The sequence below is a fragment of the Triticum urartu genome, chromosome 2A, assembly GCF_056163025.1.
Source record: "Triticum urartu cultivar PI428250 chromosome 2A, HENAU_Tu73, whole genome shotgun sequence".
In the NCBI taxonomy this organism is placed as follows: domain Eukaryota; kingdom Viridiplantae; phylum Streptophyta; class Magnoliopsida; order Poales; family Poaceae; genus Triticum; species Triticum urartu.
In genome coordinates this window covers 529,473,677-529,496,063 of record NC_141874.1, presented here as the reverse complement: position 1 = coordinate 529,496,063, position 22,387 = coordinate 529,473,677, and positions in this window count along the sequence as shown.

Sequence of the window (22,387 nt, the reverse complement as noted above, 5' to 3'; positions counted from 1 at the left end):
AAAAAGGCCTGGAGCCTGTGAAGCAAGGCGAGTGCCTGTGAAGCTATCGCGCTTTGGAAAAAGGCCCGGAGCCTGTGAAGCAAGGCGAGTGCATGTGAAGCTATCGCGCTTTGGAAAAAGGCCCGGAGCCTGTGAAACAAGGCGAGTGCCTGTGAAGCTATCGCGCTTTGGAAAAAGGCCCGGAGCCTGTGAAGCAAGGCGAGTGCCTGTGAAGCTATCGCTTTTTGGAAAGGCCCATAGCCTGTGAAGCAAGGTGAGTGCCTGCGAAGCCATCGCTTTTTGGAAAGGCCGAGAGCCTGTGAAGCAAGGCGAGTGCCTGTGAAGCTATCGCGCTTTGGAAAAAGGCCCGGAGCCTGTGAAGCAAGGCCAATGCCTGTGAAGCTCGCCGCCCCGTGACACTCTCACATAATAATGAGTGGGGCTGTACACGCCCCGGAGTCTCAGGAGCGCCGGCCTCAGGCCCTGGGGCTCCCTCCCACACCCAGTGGTAGCACTTAGCTCCGCGCTGGTGAGAAGACGTCGAAGATTAGATTAGGTGCCAAATGCAGCTTTTTCATTTGCTTTCCGCAGTTGACGTGTTTACTTGCATTTGAAGTCTTATTGAAGTTATCGCTGTTGCTGATTTGTGGTTCATCGATTTTTGCTCCTCGCTTTGGTTTCTCTCGTAAACGACCTCGCGAGGGATGGTTCTCAAACGTCCTCGCGAGCGTTTCTGCCCTAGCCGCGGGAAGGTTTCATGGCCTTGGCACATTACAGGAGCACCCCTTCTAGTCCGTGCCCCTCGGGCACCGCGACGCGCACACAGGGCCTGGGTCGGTCGCCCCCCCCGGCAGGGATCAAAAACTATCTACGCACAGGCGTGTAGTTAAGAGGCGCAAAAATAAGATCAAGGTAATAGCTAAAACGGCAATATTTCCCAACACGCCCCAGCGGGGCTCCATGCAGCTGTTCTGTCTTACGCAGGAAACAGAAGGAAAAGGAAGGGACGAGCCCGGCGCAGCCCTCCTCACATCGGCCCGCGGAGGCGACACGGGCTGCCTCCGGGCCTCAGGCGAACTCCCTCTCGCGCTTCACCAAGGCACGACGGCGGGCGGACGAACCACCACCTCCCAAGCAAGCTCGACGGCGTGGGGGCGGACTGCTGCCACCGCTGGAGGAGTCACTTGAGGAAGAGTTGACGAAGCTTGGGGAGTCGTGGACGCCGCCATCCGCGCGGGCGCTATCTCCTCCGTCGCCATCGGAGCGGGGCCCGCGGACGCGGTCGTCGTCCTCAGGGCAGCACACCGCGTGGCGACCATCTTCCCCAAACACCCTCACATAGAGGGTGGCGTCGCCGTCGAACCTGAAGTGCAGAGTGCACCGGCGCTCCAGGCCGCAAGCGCGGGCGAACGCCTACCAGCCGTGAGTTAAGGCCAAGCCCCCGCTGGCGGAGACCTTCAACGCGACACATGAAGACCTGCTGCAGCAGCCCTCCGCATGGAGCCAGAGGCCACCAGGAGCACCGGCCGGGAGTTCACCAAGGAGGAAGCGAGGGAGGGGAGCCGGGCGCTAGTCGGCTCCGCCGACCAGACGACGAACTCCGGCAGCGCCTGCACAGCGCGAAAGCGCGGCCTGGGGGAGCGCGCAACCCAGGCGCGTTCCTCGGCCACGGCGGCTCGCCCGCTGCCGCGCTGGGAGCCGCCCCCATGACCACCGAACGCTACCGGGGCGGCCACCGGATGCTTCCGAGGGCGCCCACGACCGCGCTTGGGCGAGGGAGAGGCAGGACCAACCTGGAGGGCCTTCCCCTTCTCTGCAGCCGAGTACCTCCTCGATGGAGCCATCACACCAAGACGGAGCAAGAACTGAGGCGAAGGAGAAAGCAAGAAGAGATGGACTGGAAGGGCACGCGCGGTGCCGTACTCATAGCCGCCGAAGGCCAACCACGATCACAGGTAATCATAACACGATCTGCATGCAGGGACTTGTCCAACTCGCGCGATCACCGAGGCATCGTGGGGAAGTGGAGATGCCATGTCCAATCAACCGCCACGCGGCGCCCAAGGCCGCAGGATGTTAGGGCCCGCGGCGCTTCGCCCTTGCCCTTTCGCCTCTCGGCACAGCCAAGTCCATGCGCGCCTTGGGCCCTGGGGCTACTGTCGGCATTCTGGGAACGGGGGACCCCAGACTTGCCTACCTGCGGCCTGCGGCGTGGCTCAAATGGGGGCCCAGCACGGCCCATCTTCATCAATGCAAGACTCAAGACCCTCGCGAGGGGCCAAGCCTCGTGAGGCGGACGACACGGCGCATCCTCAGGCGCAGCCTCATCGGGTTGGCTCACGAGGAGGCGGAGAGTTCAAGGCGGGGTACCTCGCGAGGTGCCCATGACGTAAGCCATGACGACTCAGGGTGCCAGGCGGGCGCCAGCGCGCGCAGCGTCCTTCTTTCCTCTTTGGTGCAAAGGGGACAAGCGCAGCCGCGGAGTACCGAGGCATCAGGTAAAGGTTGCCCTTTCGGTGCAACGAGACCAAGACCGGGAGGACTACGAGACGGAGGTCACCATGGAGCCCAGCACGGCGTCATCACCAGAGCCTTTGGCAGGCGGAGACTGCTTTTGTCAGGATAAGTGTACTCGCTGTCCCCCTTCAAATTAGCCCGCCATTGTTGGCTCCCTTCCCGCTCAATATTTGGGAAGAGGACCAGGCCTTCTATAAATAGGACCAGCCACCCACATAGCAAGGGGGTCGATCAGTTCTAGATTGGTAGGAAGCAGAGTGAGAAAGAGAGAGAGATAGAGAGAGAGAGAGAGAGAAAGAGGAGGGTGACTGAACTCCTCCTAGCAGTTCATCGCCCCAGCCAAGAACAGACCCTCGCAAGGCTGTTCGTCCTTGTATTGTTCATCATCACCAGCCCCAGGAGGCAATCCACCAACCACACACTGGAGTAGGGTATTACACCACAATGGTGGCCCGAACCAGTATAAATCTTGTGTCCCTTGTGCAGTTCTTTTAGTAGTTTAGTTCCTTGCGAGACGGAGAGGTTGAAGGCGTGATCTCCGCGCGCACCCCAGTGTTCGAACCTTAAGGGTCTGCCGGAACCCGCAAATCCGATAGTGCCCAATTGGGACGGTCGGGATTTAGCATTTGGGGTTGTCTTCATTTCATTTGGATTCGTCCGTAGTCAGACTTTGTGTGTACTCTGAATGATGTATGAATTATTTTGATCTTTGTGTGACGTGGCGATTGTAAGCCAACTATTTACTTCCTTGTTCATTACATGGTATTATGTGAAGATGACCCTTCTTGCGACAAAACCACAATGTAGTTATGCCTCTAAGTCGTGCCTCGACACATGGGAGATATAGCCGCAACTTGGGTGTTACATCCAACCACAAGAATCTTGATCTCTAGCCTTCCCCAAGTTGCTTTCCACTCAAATCATCTTTCCACCATAGCCAAATCTATGAGAGAGATTTGAGTGTTGGGGAGACTATCATTTGAAGCACAAGAGCAAGGAGTTCATCATCAACACACCATCTATTACCTTTTGGAGAGTGGTGTCTCCTAGATTGGTTAGGTGTCACTTGGGAGCCTCCGTCAAGATTGTGGAGTTGAACCAAGAAGTTTGTAAGCGTAAGGAGATTCCTACTTCCTGAAGATCTATCCAAGTGAGGCAAGTCCTTCGTGGGCAATGGACATGGTGGGATAGACAAGGTTGCTTCTTCATGGACCCTTCATGGGTGAAGCCCTCTGTGGACTCGTGCAACTGTTACCCTTCGTGGGTTGAAGTCTCCATCAACGTGGACGTATGATAGCACCACCTATCGGAACCACGCCAAAAATCTTCGTGTCTACATTGCGTTTGCCTTCTCCAAACCCTTCCTTTTACCTTCATATGCAATGTTTTACTTTCCTCTGCTATACTCTTAGAATTGCATGTGATGGTTGATTGCTTGACTTGTGCTAAGTTGCTAAAATCTGCCAAGACTTAAAATTGGGAAAAGGCTAGATTTTTTATTTGGTCAAGTAGTCTAATAACCCCCTCCCCCCCCCCCACTAGACCTACTTTCGATCCTAAATCATCATTTGGATCAAAGTGCACACGGTATCATATTTTCCATCCAAGGCTCTAAGGATCTTCTTGATGATGAAGTTGTTGGTCATCTCTTCACTTCCTATGCCAGCAATCTCATTTGTGATGAGAGTAAGCCTAGAGTACATTTCAGCGACTCCTTAACCATCCTTCATCTTGAACTTGTCAAGTTGACTTTGAAGCACAACCAACTTGGATTCCTTGACAATATCGGTACCTTCATGCATATCAACCAAAGTATCCCAAATTTCCTTTGCATTCTCAAGGCGGCCGATTTTCTTGAATTCTTCGGGGCATAATCTATTGAAGAGAATATCACAATCTTGAGCATTGTATTGCAACATCTTCAATTCGTTCGCGGTGGCTTAACGATCCGGCTATTTTCCATCTTCAAAGTATTCACCTTGCAATCCAATACGAACAACAGCCCAAACGGCGGGGTTCTGACCAAGAATATGCATCTTCATCCTATGCTTCCAACTAGCAAAATTTGTACCATCAAAGTAAGGACCTCTAGGTGGTAATTTCCCTCGCTAGGATGTGAAACCAAGGATAATCACCAAAGCTACGGAAATCAAGGCTAGTGGAGATCAAAGCTCTGATGCCACTTGTAGAATCGAAAGTATGTCTAGAGGGGGATTAGACTAATTGATCAAATAAAAATTTGTCCTTTTCCCAATTTTAGTTGTGGGCAGATTTTAGCAATTAGCACAAGTCAAGTGATACGCCTCCAACGTATCTATAATTTATGAAGTATTCATGCTATTATATTATCAACCTTGGATGTTTTATATGCATTTATATGCTATTTTATATGGTTTTTGGGACTAACCTATTAACCTAGAGCACAGTGCCAATTTCTGTTTTTTCCTTGTTTTAGAGTATCGCAGTAAAGGAAAACCAAACGGTGTCCAATTGACCTGAAACTTGACGGAGCTTATTTTTGGACCAAAAGAAGGCCATGGAGTAAAAGAGTTGGGCCAGAAGTGTCACGGGCTGCCCACGAGAGTGGGAGGCGCGCCCACCCCCCCCCCCCGGGCACGCCCCCCTACCTCGTGGATAGCCCGGAGACCCCCCCTAACTTGTTCTCGACGCTAAAACCTCTTATACATACAGAAACCTCTAGAAATTAACCTAGATCGGAAGTTCCGCCGCCGCAAGCCTCTGTAGCCACGAGAAATCCATCTAGGCCCTCTCTGGCACCCTATCGGAGGGGACCATCATCACCGGAGGCTATGGAGGAGGATCCAGAGGGGCCATCATTGTCGGATCTCGGGTTCCGGCAGACCATTAAGGTTCGAACACTGGGGTGCACACGGAGATTACGCCTTCTACCTCTTCGTCTCGCAAAGATCTAGAGTACAAAAAGAACTTCACAAGAGATACAAAATTTATACTGGTTCGGGCCACCGTTGTGGCGTAATACCCTACTCCAGTGTGTGGTTGGTGGATTGCCTCCTGGGGCTGATGATGATGAACAGTACAAGGAAGAACAGCCTCGCGAGGGTCTGTTCTTGGCTAGGGTGATGAACTGCTAGGAGGAGTTCAGCCACCTTTCTCTCTCTCTTACTCTGCTTCCCACCGATCGAATGAACCGAACCCCCCTCTATGTGGGTGGCTGGTCCTATTTATAGAGGCCCTGGTCCTCTTCCCAAATATCGAGCGGGAAGGGAGCCAACAATGGTGGGCTAATTTGAAGGAGCACAGCAAGTATCAACTATCCTGACAAAAGCAGTCTTCGCCTGCGCAAAGCTCTGGTGATGATGCCGTCCTGGGCTCCACGGTGACCTCCGTCTCGTAGTCCTCCTGGTCTTGGTCTCATTGCATCGAAATGGCAACCTTTGCCTGATGCCTCGGTACTCCGCGGCTGCGCTTGCCCCCTTTGCCCCAAAGAGGAAAGAAGGACGATGCGCGTGCTGGCACCCGCCTGGCACCCTGAGTCGTCATGGCTTGCGTCACGGGCACCTCGCGAGGTACCCCGCCTTGATCTCTCCGCCTCCTCGCGAGCCAGCCTAACGAGGCCGTGCCTGAGGAAGCTCCGTGTCGTCCGCCTCGCGAGGCTTGGCCCCTCGCGAGGGTCTTGAGTCTTGTGTTGATGAAGATGGGCCGTGCTGGGCCTCCTTTGAGCCACGCCGCAGGCCGCAGGCAGGCAAGTCTGGGGACCCCCGTTCCCAGAACGCTGACAGTAGCCCCCGGGCCCAAGGCGCGCCCGGACTTGGCCGTGCCGAGAGGCGAAAGGGTAAGGGTGAAGCGCCGCGGGCCCTAACAGCCTGCGGCCTTGGGCGCCGCGTGGCGGTTGATGGGACGTGGGCGGCACAGTTCCCCCCACGCCCCCTTATTCTTCTCCCTGCTAGGCGGACTTGTAGTTGCACACATCCGCTCCCCTTCCTGTTGCTCGAGCGTCTCCTATTCTTCCTTCCTTCGAACGCCTGCTCCCACCTCCAATCCAATCTCGAATCTTCCCCCTCCTTCCCATCGCCATGACTCCGATGAGGAAGGTGGGAGGGGAGAAACCCATGCCTCCGTCTTGTGCGCCGCCATCGGTGGCCCCCGCCGTCGGCCAGTCGACCGTACTCAATCAAGAGTGCCTGGGCAGGGACAGCTTGGCTCTGGCCACCGTCTTAAATGAGTGCGGGAGGACGACGGCCTAGCCCGCGTCCCACTTCTCCATCGACAGGATAGCAACTGAGGTCCCAGGTTTCACTGACGCCTTGTGGGCGGGTCTGGTTCCCCCCTTCTCTGATTTCTTCAATGTCGTGCTCTCCCATTATCAGATCCACATGATGCATCTAAGTCCTGAGTCCATCACCCTCCTTTCGGTCTTCGCCTTCGTTTGCGAAGCCATGGTGGGCATCCCTCCTTCGGTTGCCTTGCTGCGCCACTTCTTCTCGCTGCACCTTGTCGACCCTTCCCAATGCTGGGCGTGCGTGAGCTTTGCTGCCGAGCCTGAGACCGAGGCCTTTGGGATTGACTTCAAACTCCCCCTGCCCACGGTCAGGTTCCGCGAGCGGTGGTTGTATGTGGACGCAGGGGTGCCCAGCCCCCTGCTATCGGAGCCGACCTCGCCTGCTGTCCCCAATTCGGATTGGGTCCAGGAGACGCTCAAGAGCCCCCGGCTCGTCTTTGTCTGGAGCCGCTTCGCGTTCCTGAGGAAGCTCGGCGTGACAGCGCCTAAGGTGGTGAAGGAGTTTCTGTTATGCCATGTTGCTCCCCTTCAACGCCACTCTCGCCGGATGTGGGCCTTCCGTGGGCGCGAGGATAGCATGAGGCTCCAGGAAGAGGACCTGGCTCCCGCGGTGCTGAAGTCGACGCTCTTGACCTTGGCTGGGGACCCCAATCCCGGCAACGTCCGGCAGGGAGGGGCCTTGCTATATCTCCGCCAGAGCAGGGCTGACTTCGTGAAGCAGATGCCCGTCTTTGATGAGTGGGGGCTGCGCCCCGCCGGCCTCCAGGGACCTCGCGAGAATCCAATGGTGGTGACTGCCCTTCCAATCGGCCAAGGCGACTCCTCCTCAAGTGGTGGAGCAGGGAGGCAGGAGGCGTCGGAGGCCGAGGGGGCTCCTCATGAGGTGGCAGCGCCGGGTGATGCTCGCGAGGGGACAGCTCCTGGGACCTGTGCCGCTGCGGCTGAAGGTGGCAAGCAGCCGCTCCCGGCACCCGGGTCTAAGGCCTTGGAGGCCCCAGCCGCGTCTTCTGGCGAGGTGATGGATGGCACGCGCCAGGTAGGCGCCCCTGACGTGGATCGCTCTGATGCTCCGTCCTCGCCGCAGGTTGATCCTTGCGCTCTTCTCTTGGGCTGCTTCCGCGTGGACTTTGAGGCCCTCTGGAGGAAAAGGGAGGCCCTGGGTGACGACTTCCCTTGTCGCGTGCTGAAGCGCAGGAAGTACTTCGACACTGATGAGTAAGTCTTCTTCCTCTCTGGCTCCAGACCCTCTTGTTGCTTTCACTGATCCTTGCTCCGCAGGCCCCTTCCGGCCAAGCTCGCGGAAGTAGCAGAGGTGCCGCATCCTTTGGCTTCGCCCCCTCTATCGTCCTCAAATGCTCCGAGCAGCTCTGCCCTTGTGGTGAGGGCGTCTGAAGGGGTGGACCATCCCGAGGTGCACCGCGGCCCTTCATTCCCCACGATTTTCCTTTGTGGGCCCTCTCAGGGAATAGCCAGTCTGCCGTGGGCTTCTCGTCTGGTCGTGGACTGCGACTGGTTGAGGTGCCTCCTGCGCCCTTCATCTGGAGATGGGCTGGCTCCAGGCCGGGCTTCTGGTGCGGCACGCCCAGCCGTCGCGAGGGCGCTAGCCCCCAGCCCCCTGCCCGGAGGAGGAATGATGATTCGTGGCCCACGGCGCTTGCTTGGGGCGGATGATGGTGTGGAAGACGTGCTTGAGCGCGCCCGGGAGCGCCGCGCTCGCCGCCAAGGGTTCCTTCGAAGGGCGACTGATGCGGTGAACTTGCTTGGGGAGGGGCTTGCTAACGAAGACGCGCGCCTGGAGGCCGAGGGCCTGCGCCTGGCTGCATGGAGGCGCGAGCTGGAGGCCACCATCGCCCTTGCGTGCCGTCAGTGTGATCTTGACGATGAAGAGGCGAAGGCGTCGCTGGAGGCCTCTCGAGTGGCCCGATCCCAGGCCACCGAGGAGGCCCGGAGAGCTGACCGACGGCGAGAGGCGGCGGAGGAGCGGGCTCGTGAGCTCCTGGCCCGGTGCCACTCACTGGAGGAGCAAGTGGAGCTGCGCGAGCTGGCCCTTGCGTCGATGCGGGTGGCCTCCGGCGACCCACCAGAGCTCCAGAAGCGCGAAGAAGCGTTGACGCTGGAAGCCGCTGAACGCACTCGCGAGTACGAGCGGCTGGAGACGAGGGAGCGCTTGCTGACGCAGGCGGAGGACGATGTCACCGCACAGGAGGCTTGTGTCCTGGAGGAGGTCGGTCGTCGGGTGGCGATGGCGCGCCAAGACCTCGAGCGCGAGTTCGAGAGGAGGCTAGAGTTGATCCGGATCGAAGCTGAAGGGACGACCGCAGCCTTGAGGGTCAAGCGGGAGGAGGCGACGCGGCTGGCCGACGCCTCCCGGGGGGCCCTTGAGGTAGCGCAAGGGGAGTTAGCCACCTCCCAGGCCGAGATGCTCCGTCTTCATCAGCGGGTGGAGGAGGCTGAGGGCGTCGCGCGCCGGAACACGGACGAGATATGTCAGCGGCAGGTCCTGGAGCACGTGCACGGTCCCATGCTCGCCACGCTCCGGGAGAGAGCTAGCGCGGCCTTGGGCAACATCTGTGAGGCGGCTGTTGGCCAGCCGCACACAGCCAACTATGCTGGCAGCCTTCAGTTCTTCACTGTCGTGGTGCCGATAGGTTGGTGGAAGAGAGGAGCCGCGCGCTGCTCTGGCGTGCCTTCTCCTGTGTCTTCAGCCATCTCCTGAACATGGATTCCCGCTTCGATTTTGACACTTTCATCGCCCCAGTTCCCCAGGCCGTCCGAGGCAACCTGGCGCACTGGGTGGTAGACAACGTGGACGCCCTTGTCAGGGCCTTCGCTTCGGACGACGACGACGTGATCGTGGGTGCTGACGAGGGCGGCGCGGCGAGCGGCTCTGAAGCCGCTAGCAGCGACGCAGAAGACGATGGCGAATTCGGCGACCCCAACGAAGGCTCGGGAGGTGCTTCCGGGGACGCATTGGGGGATTGGTCCGACTGAGTGCATATCGCTCCTGTCTTTTTAACCCTGCATGAATAGAACTCAGGTTTTTGACCTGATGGCTGTGAGAGCATTTTGGGAGGGGAAGCCCCTCATGTAGAACCTGTGTTCATCGTATCAGTAGTTATCATATTGCACGAGCGCCCGCACCAGGCGGTTGGCAGGTTTACCTTTGTTTCGTGCAAGCCCCGAAGCAGCCTGTGGGAGGGCGTGACGCCCTTGGTGTTCTTTAGTTGGATCTGTTGGATATGAGAGTGTCGCTGGCGGGGAGCTTCACAAGCGTTGGCCTTCTTCACAGGCTCTGGGCCTTTTCCTGAACGCGAGAGCTTCACAGGCACTCGCCTTGCTTCATAGGCTCTGGGCCTTTCCTTGAGCGCCATAGCTTCACAGGCACTCGCCTTGCTTCACAGGCTCTGGGCCTTTCCTTGAGCGCGAGAGCTTCACAGGCACTCGCCTTGCTTCATAGGCTCTGGGCCTTTTCCTGAGCGCGAGAGCATCACAGGCTCTGGGCCTTTTCCTGAGCGCGAGAGCTTGACAGGCACTCGCCTTGCTTCATAGGCTCTGGGCCTTTCCTTGAGCGCGAGAGCTTCACAGGCACTCGCCTTGCTTCACAGGCTCTGGGCCTTTTCCTGAGTGCGAGAGCTTCATAGGCACTCGCCTTGCTTCACAGGCTCTAGGCCTTTTCCAAACAGGACAACCTCCGCAGGCACCCGAAAATCCTCCCGAGAGGGAGTAACAGCTGCAGTTTGGGTTGCGCACGAGCCAGGCCTGACCCGACTCGCGAGGGGCTCGCGAGGGGAGGCGGCTGTGGCGAAGCGGTAACCAGAACGCGAGAAAAGGCTCGAGCAAGAATAAGCACCCCTTCCCTGAACACACGCAAATCTCAAATTCAAATCCAACTGAAATCCAGTGAGGGGAAAGCTACAGCCAAAGGGAAAGGCAATGAAAGCAGACAAAAGGCTGTGTCCGGCACCTAGTCTAGTCTTGGACGTCTTCTCACCAGCGCGGAGCTAAGTGCTGTCCAATGGGCGTGGGAGGGAGCCCCAGGGCCTGAGGCCGGCACCCCTAAGACTCCGGGGTGTGTACAGCCCCACTCATTATTACGTGAGAATGTCACAGGGCGGCGAGCTTCACAGGCACCGGGCCTTCTTCACAGGTACTGGCCTTGCTTCATATCGCCAGACGAGGGCCCCGTCTTGCGCCACACTCTAGTGCCATCAGCAACGACCGTAACCCAGGACGCCGCCCGATGGGGTAGAGCGGTCGCCAGCGGTTCCCCCGACGACCACGGGTCCTCCGCCAGGGGCAGGCCCTGAGGCACCTCCCCAGCAGAGGGCCTACCTCCTGAGAACGCCTTGCTCCGAACGCCACGGTGGTGATGTCGGATCTCGGCCCCTCTCCTGCAGCCCCCTGCGCCCTCCTCCCGAGGGGAAGGAGACTGTGGGAGCGGGGCACCTGCTTGCCGTGGCGACCTGCACCTCCTGCGATCCATGGTTAGCGTATACCTGCTCCTAAAGAATTAGCGGTGCCCGATAATCGTTGCCTCCAGCGTGGCCAGCGGGTCCGTCCCGAGGCTCCTGGAAAGGCACAGCTTCCATTGCCTCGTCCCCCCAGCTTGGGCCGAGGAGCGAGCCTTGTCCGTTCTCGTGAGGGTGTCCTTGGTCCATCATGAGGGGCACGTATTCCTCCGTCGCCGTCATCCCAAGTGCCATGCCGTGATGCCCCGCATGCCACGCGGTCCCACCTGTAATGCCCACTGCAGGGTGGCAACGCGCCCGCCCACCGGGGCCGCGGGTCACGTTGAGTCCCTCTTCTTCGCGGGCCGGGGGCAGGGGCAGCGCCGCCGCCGGTCCGGTGCTGACAGCTTCGCTGGCGTTGGAGTAGCCTTGGAGCCCGCGGGCGCGCGTGGATCCCCCGCGCGGGTCGCCCTGGGCTTGAGATGGGAGCTGGGTGGAGAAGGGGTGAGCCCCCGACGCGGCGAAGCCCAGGAGCTCCGCCACTCGCTCCAGCAGCACGTCGTGGCCGCCCTCCAGCAGTCTGCACCGCAGCAGCTCTCGGTCCACCGTGAGCGCGGCCCTCGAGTTCGCCTGCTCTTGGCGGGTGTACGGTGTCGTGGTCGCGGCGTGATTGGAGGCCCTTGCTGCTGACCGTGCCTACCGCGGTGTGAGAGTTGTCGAAGTCTGTCCGCGTCGCCCGCGGCCTGCAGCGCCCTGCGGACCGCGGGCTGCCTGGGGCGCGGGGTCGCCCGAGGCGAGCAGTTCTGCGCGGGTGGGCCACGCAGCCCATGGGTCGGGGATGCCCTCCTGGTCGCCGGGCATGGTGATGACGACGTGACGGGGCACGGAGCGGTGGAAAACGAATTCCGGTGCACCCCTACCTGGCGCGCCAAATGTCGGATCTTGGTTTCCGGCAGACCCTTAAGGTTCGAACACTGGGGTGCGCGTGGAGATTATGCCTTCTACCTCTCCGTCTCGCAAAGATCTAGACTACAAAAAGAACTGCACAAGAGACACAAAATTTATACTGATTCGGGCCACCGTTGTGGTGTAATACCCTACTCCAGTGTGTGGTTGGTGGATTGCCTCCTGGGGCTGATGATGATGAACAGTACAAGGAAGAACAGCCTCGCGAGGGTCTGTTCTTGGCTGGGGTGATGAACTGCTAGGAGGAGTTCAGCCACCTTTCTCTCTCTCTCTTACTCTGCTTCCCACCGATCGAACGAACCGAACCCCCCGCTATGTGGGTGGCTGGTCCTATTTATAGAGGCCCTGGTCCTCTTCCCAAATATCGAGCGGGAAGGGAGCCAACAATGGCGGGCTAATTTGAAGGGGGACAGCAAGTATCAACTATCCTGACAAAAGCAGTCTTCGCCTGCGCAAAGCTCTGGTGATGATGCCGTCCTGGGCTCCACGGTGACCTCCGTCTCGTAGTCCTCCTGGTCTTGGTCTCGTTGCACCGAAATGGCAACCTTTGCCTGATGCCTCGGTACTCCGCGGCTGCGCTTTCCCCCTTTGCCCCAAAGAGGAAAGAAGGACGTTGCGCGCGCTGGCACCCGCCTGGCGCCCTGAGTCGTCATGGCTTGCGTCACGGGCACCTCATGAGGTACCCCGCCTTGATCTCTCCGCCTCCTCGCGAGCCATCCTGACGAGGCCGTGCCTGAGGAAGCTCCGTGTCGTCCGCCTCGCGAGGCTTGGCCCCTCGCGAGGGTCTTGAGTCTTGTGTTGATGAAGATGGGCCGTGCTGGGCCTCCTTTGAGCCACGCCGCAGGCCGCAGGCAGGCAAGTCTAGGGACCCCCGTTCCCAGAACGCCGACAATCATCACCATGCATGAAGGCCAAGGACCAGAGGGGAACCTCTCCCCATCCAGGGGGGAGGCCATGGAGGAGCAAGCACAAGGGGGAGAACCTCTCCTCCTCTCTGTTGGTGGCACCGGATTGGCATCGAGAGGGGAATCATCGCTGCGGTGATCGTCTTCATCAACATCACCATCATCATCACCATCCTCATCTCTTTTACGCGGTCCACTCTCCCGCACCCTGCTGTAATCCCTACTTGAACATGGTTCTTTATGCCACATATTATGATCTAATGATGTGTTGCCATCCTATGATGTTTTGAGTAGATATCCTTTGTCTTTGGGTTGATTGATGATCTAGATTGGTACGAGCTGTATGTTTTATTTTGGTGATGTCCTATTGTGCCCTCCGTGTCACGCAAGCGTGAGGGATTCCCGCTGTAGGGTGTTGCAATACGTTCATGATTCGCTTATAGTGGGTTGCTTGAGTGACAGAAGCATAAACCTGAGTAAGGGGGTTGTTGCGTATGGGATAAAGGGGACTTGATGCTTTAATGCTATGGTTGGGTTTTACCTTAATGATCTTTAGTAGTTGCGGATGCTCGCTAGAGTTCCAATCATAAGTGCATATGATCCAAGAATAGAAAGTATGTTAGCTTATGCCTCTCCCGCATATGAAATTGCAATGACGACTATCGGTCTTGTTAAGAATTGCCAAAGACAATTCCGCACACCGATCCACCATTATTCCACACTCGCTATTTATAATATTTAGTAATATATTCTAACTTTATGATAACAACACCTAATTTTATATTTTATCTCTCTGATACCATGCAAAGTTATCCTCTTCATACCCACAACATAGTTTTATATCTCGTTTCTAGTTGGAAGCAAACGTTAGGTGTACATAGAGTCGTATCAGTGGCAGATAGGACTTGAGAGAATATTGATTTTACCTTCAGCTCCTTGTGGGTTCGACACTCCATACTTATCACTTCCACCATTGAGAATTGCTACGATGATTCCTTGCACTTGGGGATTATGATCAAGCAATCAAACTACACATGCAATTCTAAGAGTATATCAGCGGAAAGTAAAACATTGCATATGAAGGTAAAGGGAAGGGTTTGGAGAAGGCAAACGAAATGGAGACACAAACATTTTTGGCGTGGTTCCGATAGGTGGTGCTATCGTACGTCCACGTTGGTGGAGAGTTCAACCCACGAAGGGTAACGGTTGTGCGAGTCCACGGAAGGCTCCACCCATGAAGGGTCCACAAAGAAGCAACCTTGTATATCCCACCCTGGACATCGCCCATGAAGTACTTGCCTCACTCGGTTAGATCTTCACGAAGTAGGCAATCTCCTTGCCCTTACAAACTTCTTGGTTCAACTCCACAATCTTGACGGAGGCTCCCAAGTGACACCTAACCAATCTAGGAGACACCACTCTCCAAAAGGTAATAGATGGTGTGTTGATGATGAACTCCTTGCTCTTGTGCTTCAAATGATAGTCTCCCCAACACTCAACTCTCTCTCTCTCTCAGATTTGGCTATGGTCGAAGAGTGATTTGAGTGGAAAGCAACTTGGGGAAGGCTAGAAATCAAGATTCGAGTGGTAGGAATGGAATCTCTTGATCTCAACACATGAGTAGGTGGTACTCTCTCAGAAAATGAATGGTGGAAGCGTAGGCATGTTCTGATGGCTCTCTGACAAATGGAGATGGCGGTGGAGGGGTATATATAGCCTCCACACAAAATCCAACCGTTATACACATTTGACTCATCTCAGTGGGACCGAATGGTTAAACTCAGTGGCACCGATCAGTCCAAAAATGTGAACGTTAGAAATATCGGTGGGACCTATGTGCTAGGGCTTAGTGCAAACATCATCTTAGTTGCGCCGATTGCATCAACTCAGTGGGACCGAAGTGAAGCAATAAGCAACAGAGAATCTGTCAAGCCAACTCGGTGAGACCGATTGCATAACTCGGTGAGACCAGAGTAAATGCAACAAGTCACAGAGTGCTGGCAAGGACATCTTGGTGGGACCGAGATCTGTATCGGTGTGGTGACACCGAGCTGTTAGGGTTTCTGGCAGTGGCTATGTCTATGTCATATGAACTCAGTGACTCCGGATAGAAAGAATCGGTGGGGCCGAGTTGGAGTTTAGGGTTTGGACATAATTGGATGGAGAAAGTGGCTGAGGGTTTTGGAGCAAAACCACTAAGCACTTGAGCAAGCAAGCCATTAAGCAACACCTCATCCCATTTTAATAGTATTGGCTTTCCTATGGACTCAATATGATCTTGGATCACTAAAATAAATATGAAGAGTCTTGAGCTTTTGCCAATCTTTGTCCTTAGCATTTTGAGGGGTCCACATCTCTAGCCCATGCCATGCCAATCATTGAACATCCTGAAATATTTATCTTGGAAGGATATTAGTTCAATGGGCTATATGTTGTTATGAATTACCAAAATCACCCGGGGATTAGTTGTACTTTCGTAACATAATATTATTTATTATTAGTAACTAATGGGGAACGTTGCATGGAAAACAAAAAAATCCTACGAAACGCCCAAAGATCTATCTATAGAGATGCTAGCAGCAAGAGGGGGGTGTGTCTACGTACCTTTGTAGACCGAAAGTGTTAACGATCTAATGATCAAGGTTTGTGTAGTCGTACTCGCGTCGCAATCCAATTCGATCCAAGAACCGCACGTGTGGCACCTCTGAGATTAGCACATGTTAGGCTCGGTGACATCCTCTTCTTCTTGATATAGCAGGAGAGCGAGAGGAGGTAGATGGGATCTAAACCAACACGACAATGTGGTGGTGGCGGCGGCAGCGAAACTATAGCAAGGCTTCGCCAAGCATCTACGCGAGGTGGAGGTGTAAAGGGAGGGAGAGGCGGCCATGGTATGGTGTGTTCAACCCCTGCGCCCCTTCTCACTATATGTAGGGGTGTGGGGAGGGAGGTTCTGCCCTGGCCCCTTCTCCAAGGAGAGGGGCGGCGGCCAGGGTGTTGGGTGCCCTCCAAGCCATGTGGAGGCACGTCCATCCCTAGGGTTTGCCTCCCCAAGCGCATGGGCCTTAGGGGGATGGTGCGCCTGGCCCAAATAGGCCCAGGCACCCCCCTACAGCCCATACACGCCCTTGGGACTAGTGGAACCCTCTGGTATACTTTCAGACCCCTCCGGAACCTTCTAGAAGCTTCTTGGTACAATACGGGGAAAAAATCAAATTTCTTCTCGAACCCTGACAACAACTTTCCATATATGATTCTTTACCTCCGGACCATTCCAGAGCTCCTCATGATATCCCGTATCCCATCCGGGACTTCGAACTACCTTCGGATATGAATATCTCAATACTACCCTAGCGCTATCGAATGTTAAGTGTGTGACCCTACGGGTTCGGGAACATGCAGACATGACCGAGACTCCTCTTCGATCAATAATCAATAGCGGAACCTGGATGCCATATTTATTCCCACATATTCAACGAAGATCTTTATCGGTTGAACCACGATGTCGAGGATTCAATTAATCTCGTATACGATTCCCTTTGTTCGGTGATATGTTACTTGCCCGAGATTCTATCATCGGTATCTCCATACCTAGTTCAATCTCATTTCGGGCAAGTCTCTTTACTCGTTCTGTAATATAAGATCCCCATGACTAAACTCATTAGTCACATGCTTGCAAGCTTCTCGTGATGTTGTATTACCGAGAGGGCAAAGAGATATATCTCCATCACACAGAATAACAAATCTCAGTCTCGATCCATGCAACCCAACAAACATTTTCCAAAATACCTATAGAGCACCTTTATGATCACCTAGTTACGAAGTGATCTTCGATAACCCACAAAGCATTCTTCTGGTATTCGAGAGTAGCATGATCTCATGGTCTAAGGAACAGATACATGACATGAAAAATCTATAGCAAATTAATGAAGTGATACGATCTAATCTAATCTTATGGTTGGGTCTGCCCATCACATCATTCTTCTAATGATATGATTCCGTTACAAATGACAACTCATGTCTATGGTCAGGAAAGCATAACCATCTCTGATCAATGAGCTAGTATAGTAGAGGCTTAGTAGGGACACAGTGTAGTTTATGTATTCACACATGTATTTGAATTTCTGGACAATACAATTCTAGCATGAATAATAAACATTTATCATGAATAAGGAAATATGATAATAACCAATTTATTATTGTCTTAGGGCATATTTCCAACAGTAACATAATAGCCCTGTCAAATATATATATATACATAAACACTATTCTAATCACGGGATCAGAATAATATTCTGATCATAACCTGAACTGCCTGAGTAACACATCTGAACTTCCCTCTGTACAAACCCGACCTTCGGGCTATCTTCGCAACCGTGGCTTCCCCCATGAATTATTCTTGTTAGTCATGTTCTATACGATATTAGTGTAATCTAGAAACGTTTTTAGCAACTAAATACCGGTTTTAAATAGGAATCTCGCTCATTGGCGGATTTTGCTCTCGGGTCGTGATGCAATTGCGTTTTTTACAATTTTACTGCCTGAGTTGTTCGACCTGAACTTCTCCCAGTGCTAGCTTGAACTTCTGCCAACATTGCCCAAATGGGGCTTGCGATATACCATTGGAAAGCTATGGACACCAGTATCATGACCCAAGTTAGTTATTTTGGCAAAATGTAAGCGGTTTAAGAGCAGTTTTGAAAACATTTTTTTTTCTTCATACAAAAAACGTGAATCATATTTTTGATCGTATTTCTAAACCGTTTATCGGAATGAGGCAAATAATATGCCGTTGGGAAACTGCTGCAAAACCGCTCCTTCCACATGTTGAAAGTTTTTTCTAATTCCCTATGTTTAAATAGTAATTTGGAAAACTGTAAAATTTCGTAAACCGAACAGCCAAGTTCGTATTTTCGATGTCATTTCTAAATGGCTAATCCAATTGAGGCAAGTGATATGACATTGGAAAGCTTATCAAAATGCGCTACTTACTCATGTTGAAAGTTTTTTCTAATTTTGAATGGCTTAAAAGTAATTTTGAAAATGGTACAAGTTCCACCGAGTTCGTATTTTCAACCTATTTTTTTAACCGTACGTCCGAATGCAGCAAATGATATGGCGTTGGAAAGCTTGAGGAAATGTGAAACTTTTTGGTATATATTGTTTCTCCCAGTTCCTTACTGTTTTAAGTCAATTTTGAAAATCGCTGAAAACGTATTTTCACCATAATTTCTACAAATTTTATCAGAATGGGGCAAATAATATACCGTTGAAAAGCTATTGAAAATGTAAACTTTTTCGTATTGATGGTTTACTCTAATTCAGAGCCATTTTCAAGTAATTTCGAAAATGGAGGGATCATTCGTTCTGCCTTTATCGCGAAACAGATTCTTCCAAAATGCACCGTGTGAAGACTTGAACTTCTCGACATGTCTACTTGAACTTCACTCTGTTTTTACGTGCTTTTTTTGCTCGTAGCTCTCCATCCACTGCTCGTAGCACTCCATCCACTCACCAGAATTGAGCAAGCGATATACCAATGGAAAGCTGTTGTAAACACGCAACTTTCCCGTGTTGATCATTTTTTTATACTCACGACGATTTTAAAAGTTTTTCATCTGAAATTCGTTTAGCGTAGTAGTTGAACTTCTTGTTGTTTTCACGTTGAACTTCCGTGACGTATTTTCTCGTATGAAACACACACCATGTAGTACGTGTACTTCTGGCTGTTATCACATTGAACTTCTCTCTATTTCATTTTAGTAACGGAAAAAACCTGAGTTTTTTATAGACATTGTACCGCTTTAACTTTTTTATTTGAGCTTCTTTGTGTGTGTTTGGAAATGTGAAAACACGGTTGAACCTCTCTGACACGAATTTTTTAACTATCCTGAGCTGAGCACTTGAACTTCTAGCAACAAAACTTTTAGCCTTCGCCTTTTTGTTCTTTTTTGTCATACAAAATGCACACAGTGTAGTACCTGAACTTCTGGTAGTTATCAATTTGAACTTCTCTCTGTTACGTGAAACTATCTGAGTTTTTTATAGACATTGAACCGCTCTACCTTTTTTTATTTGAACTCCTTTTGTGTATTTTTAGAAATGTGAAAATTGGAGTGCTTTTAGAAACATCGAACTTCTACATTATTTCAAACTGAACTTACTGGTTTTATACTTTAGTAACTGGAAAAATCTGATTTTTTAAAAATAAATATCAAATTACTCCACTTTTTCCAATTGAACTTCTTGGTTTTATTCATTAGGAACGAGAAAACCATAGTTGTTTATATACGTTGAACTACTCCATTTTTAAAATTGAATCTTGGTTTTAATCTTTAGTATTGGGGAAAAGTCAAGTTTCTTAATTAGGACTTCTTTGTGTTATTCATTAGTAACGGGAAAAGTCATAGTTATGTACTAAATATCGAACCACTCAATTATTCAAACTTAAACTTCTAGGTCTTTTTGAAAAGAGGGGAAATTGGTTTTTATGAACTTTTTGAATGGCTCAGTTTTTTGAATATGACCTTCTTGGTATTGTAATAAACATTGTACTTCTCCATTATTTAAATTTGAACCTCTAGGTTTTTTGTAGAAACGGGGAAAATCAATTTTCTCTACAAATTTTGAGCTGCTCTATTTTTCTAAATTGAACTTCTTCGTTTGTTCTTTAGTAACAGGGAAAATCATAACTTTGGAATAAACGTCGAACCTCTTCATTATTTACATTTGAAGTTCTAGTTTTTTTTAAATGGGAAATTCTATTTTGAGCTTCGTTATTTATTATTGTTAGTCGCGGTTAAAAATCTGAGTTTTCAGTAAACATTGAACCGCTCCGTTATTTTAATTTGAACTTCTAGATTTTTTTTGGAAACGGGGAAAATTCATTCTTTTTATAGACTTTTTTGGATTGTGTGTTAATTTAATTCGAACTTGTTGATTTTTATCGGTTTATAAAAATCTGAGTTTTTTATAAATGTTTGTTATTTTAATTCGAACCTATTATGTTTTTTATTGTGAAAATGAGTTTTTACAAGTAATGAAGTGCTCTTTTTGCTAAAATTTGAACATATATTTTTCTTTTCATTTGTTAGTAACGTAAACTAATTTTATTTTTTATAAACATCAAAACTGCTCTGTTATTTCTAATTTGCGCTCTCTGTTTTTAATTTTTAAACTAATTGTTTTTTATGCCCCTAAGAAAATCTAAAAGTGTGTGCCATGATATCCCTAATGATGTTTTCTACAATATAGCTATAGTTGAACTTGCGTTCAGCCGTAGTAGAACTTCCTCGCGGCTGGCGTATAGCTCAGTAAGACTTCACACGTAAACAATGCATAGCCGTAGTACCTGACGTATTTTTGCAGTAGAACTTCATTGTACGTCTCTTGACTTGCTGTGTGGAACTTCTTGAATCTTTTGCAACTAACTACTTATGCGCTAAATGGGCCTTAAGGCCAACCATCATTTTTGGCCAATGCATTACGGCATGTGCTGTGTGCATATCCTCAATACTATTCCAAAGCACCTCTTGGCGTTACCAAATTTTGTACTTTTTTAGCAAAGTTGAATGCACTACAGTGAAAGCCAAACTCAATTTCTCATCCAGTAGTCCGTTAATTCTGATGCATTATTAGAACAGTACCAACTGATGAAGCTATGTACCTAGGGTAGGGTCATAGGCCTGACCTAGACACCCTCCCCTAGGACACCACCTTAAAACCAGAACCATTCAAGGGATAGCATCATCCACTCGACTAAAAGGCATTCCACTCGGAAGATTCAAAGTCACTCGACCACAACAATTATCACTCGACAGATAGAAGACCTAAAGTCACTCTGCACGACAACGGTCGGACGTTTACTTCATAGACTTAATAGGCATTTATGTCACTTAATTGCTAGAGTTACCAGTAACGCCCCCCTCTTGATGTACCTTAAACCCCTTGTAATGTGGGTTGGCTGGGGTCCTAGCGCACTCTATATAAGACACCCCCCCTCCACTGGCACAAGGGTTCGCACCCCCTGTAAAGACACGCATTCAAATCTAATCGACCGCCTCTGGGCACCGAGACGTAGGGCTGTTACTTCCTCCGCGAAGGGCCTGAACTCGTAAAACTCGTGTGTACAACTTCACCATAGCTAGGATCTTGCCTCCTCATACCTACCCCCCATTCTACTGTCAGTCTTAGACCCATGACAGTTGGCGCCCACCTTGGGGCCGGTGTCTTACGGTGTCTTAGAGACTTTTTGGTGGAGTTACGATTTTTCCGATTCTCATCATCATGGTTTCCGCCGGCGGACTAGTTGAGGGCCACTAGATCTGTCTCGGCGCGCTCGTATTCATCGCCGATGACTCCGCCTAGCTCCAGGAAGCTCCACTCGACGTTGATGCGCTCCTCGTCCGCGGGGCGATGCACTTTCGCGCGTGTGTCTGCAGTGTCCTTCTCCAGCAATCGTCGACCCAGTATCGGTCGGTTCCTGTAGTGTCCTCATCCCCCGCCGCTCGCTGGCACAAGCGTTTCGGTCAGTCGCGGCTCCAGCGGTGGGTGAGACACGCGGTGGCCCGCCAGTCGGCCACCTCACAAGTTGCGGCAATCGAGCCCGACGAAACTCTCTACGACCTGTTTGACCTGTCGACTGGCTCCGTCAAGACCGCATCCGAGTGCGACAGCAGCGATCCCGCGGCAGAAGTCTTAATGGTCAACGGACCACCCAGTCCTCCTGGCTTTCCCCGCAATGATGGTGGTGATGGCGGCGGTGATTCGTCGCGCTTTCACGAGGAGTACCACCCCGAGCCCCTTTCTTCGCAGCGGAGGGAAGCGCTTCGCCGCCGCAACATGGATGCACTTCACACTCCTATCATTGGAGAAACCCCCGAGGCCCGGGCCTTGGAGGAAGCATGTCTGGCCAACTTGGCTGAGCGCACTCGGCTGGAGAACCTGCAGCATGCACTCGACGAGCGTGCTCAGCAGCGGATCCCTGAATCCAGCCGACAGCAGCTGTCGGTGTCAAAACCGGCGGATCTCGGGTAGGGGGTCCCGAACTGTGCGTCTAAGGCGGATGGTAACAGGAGGCAGGGGACATGATGTTTATCCAGGTTCGGGCCCTCTTGATGGAGGTAATACCCTACGTCCTGCTTGATTCTTCTTGATAATATGAGTAGTACAAGAGTTGATCTACCACGAGATCGAAGAGGCTAAACCCTGGAAGCTAGCCTATGGTATGATTGTATGTTGTTCTATGGACTAAAACCCTCCAGTTTATATAGACACCGCAGGGGGCTAGGGTTACACAGAGTCGGTTACAA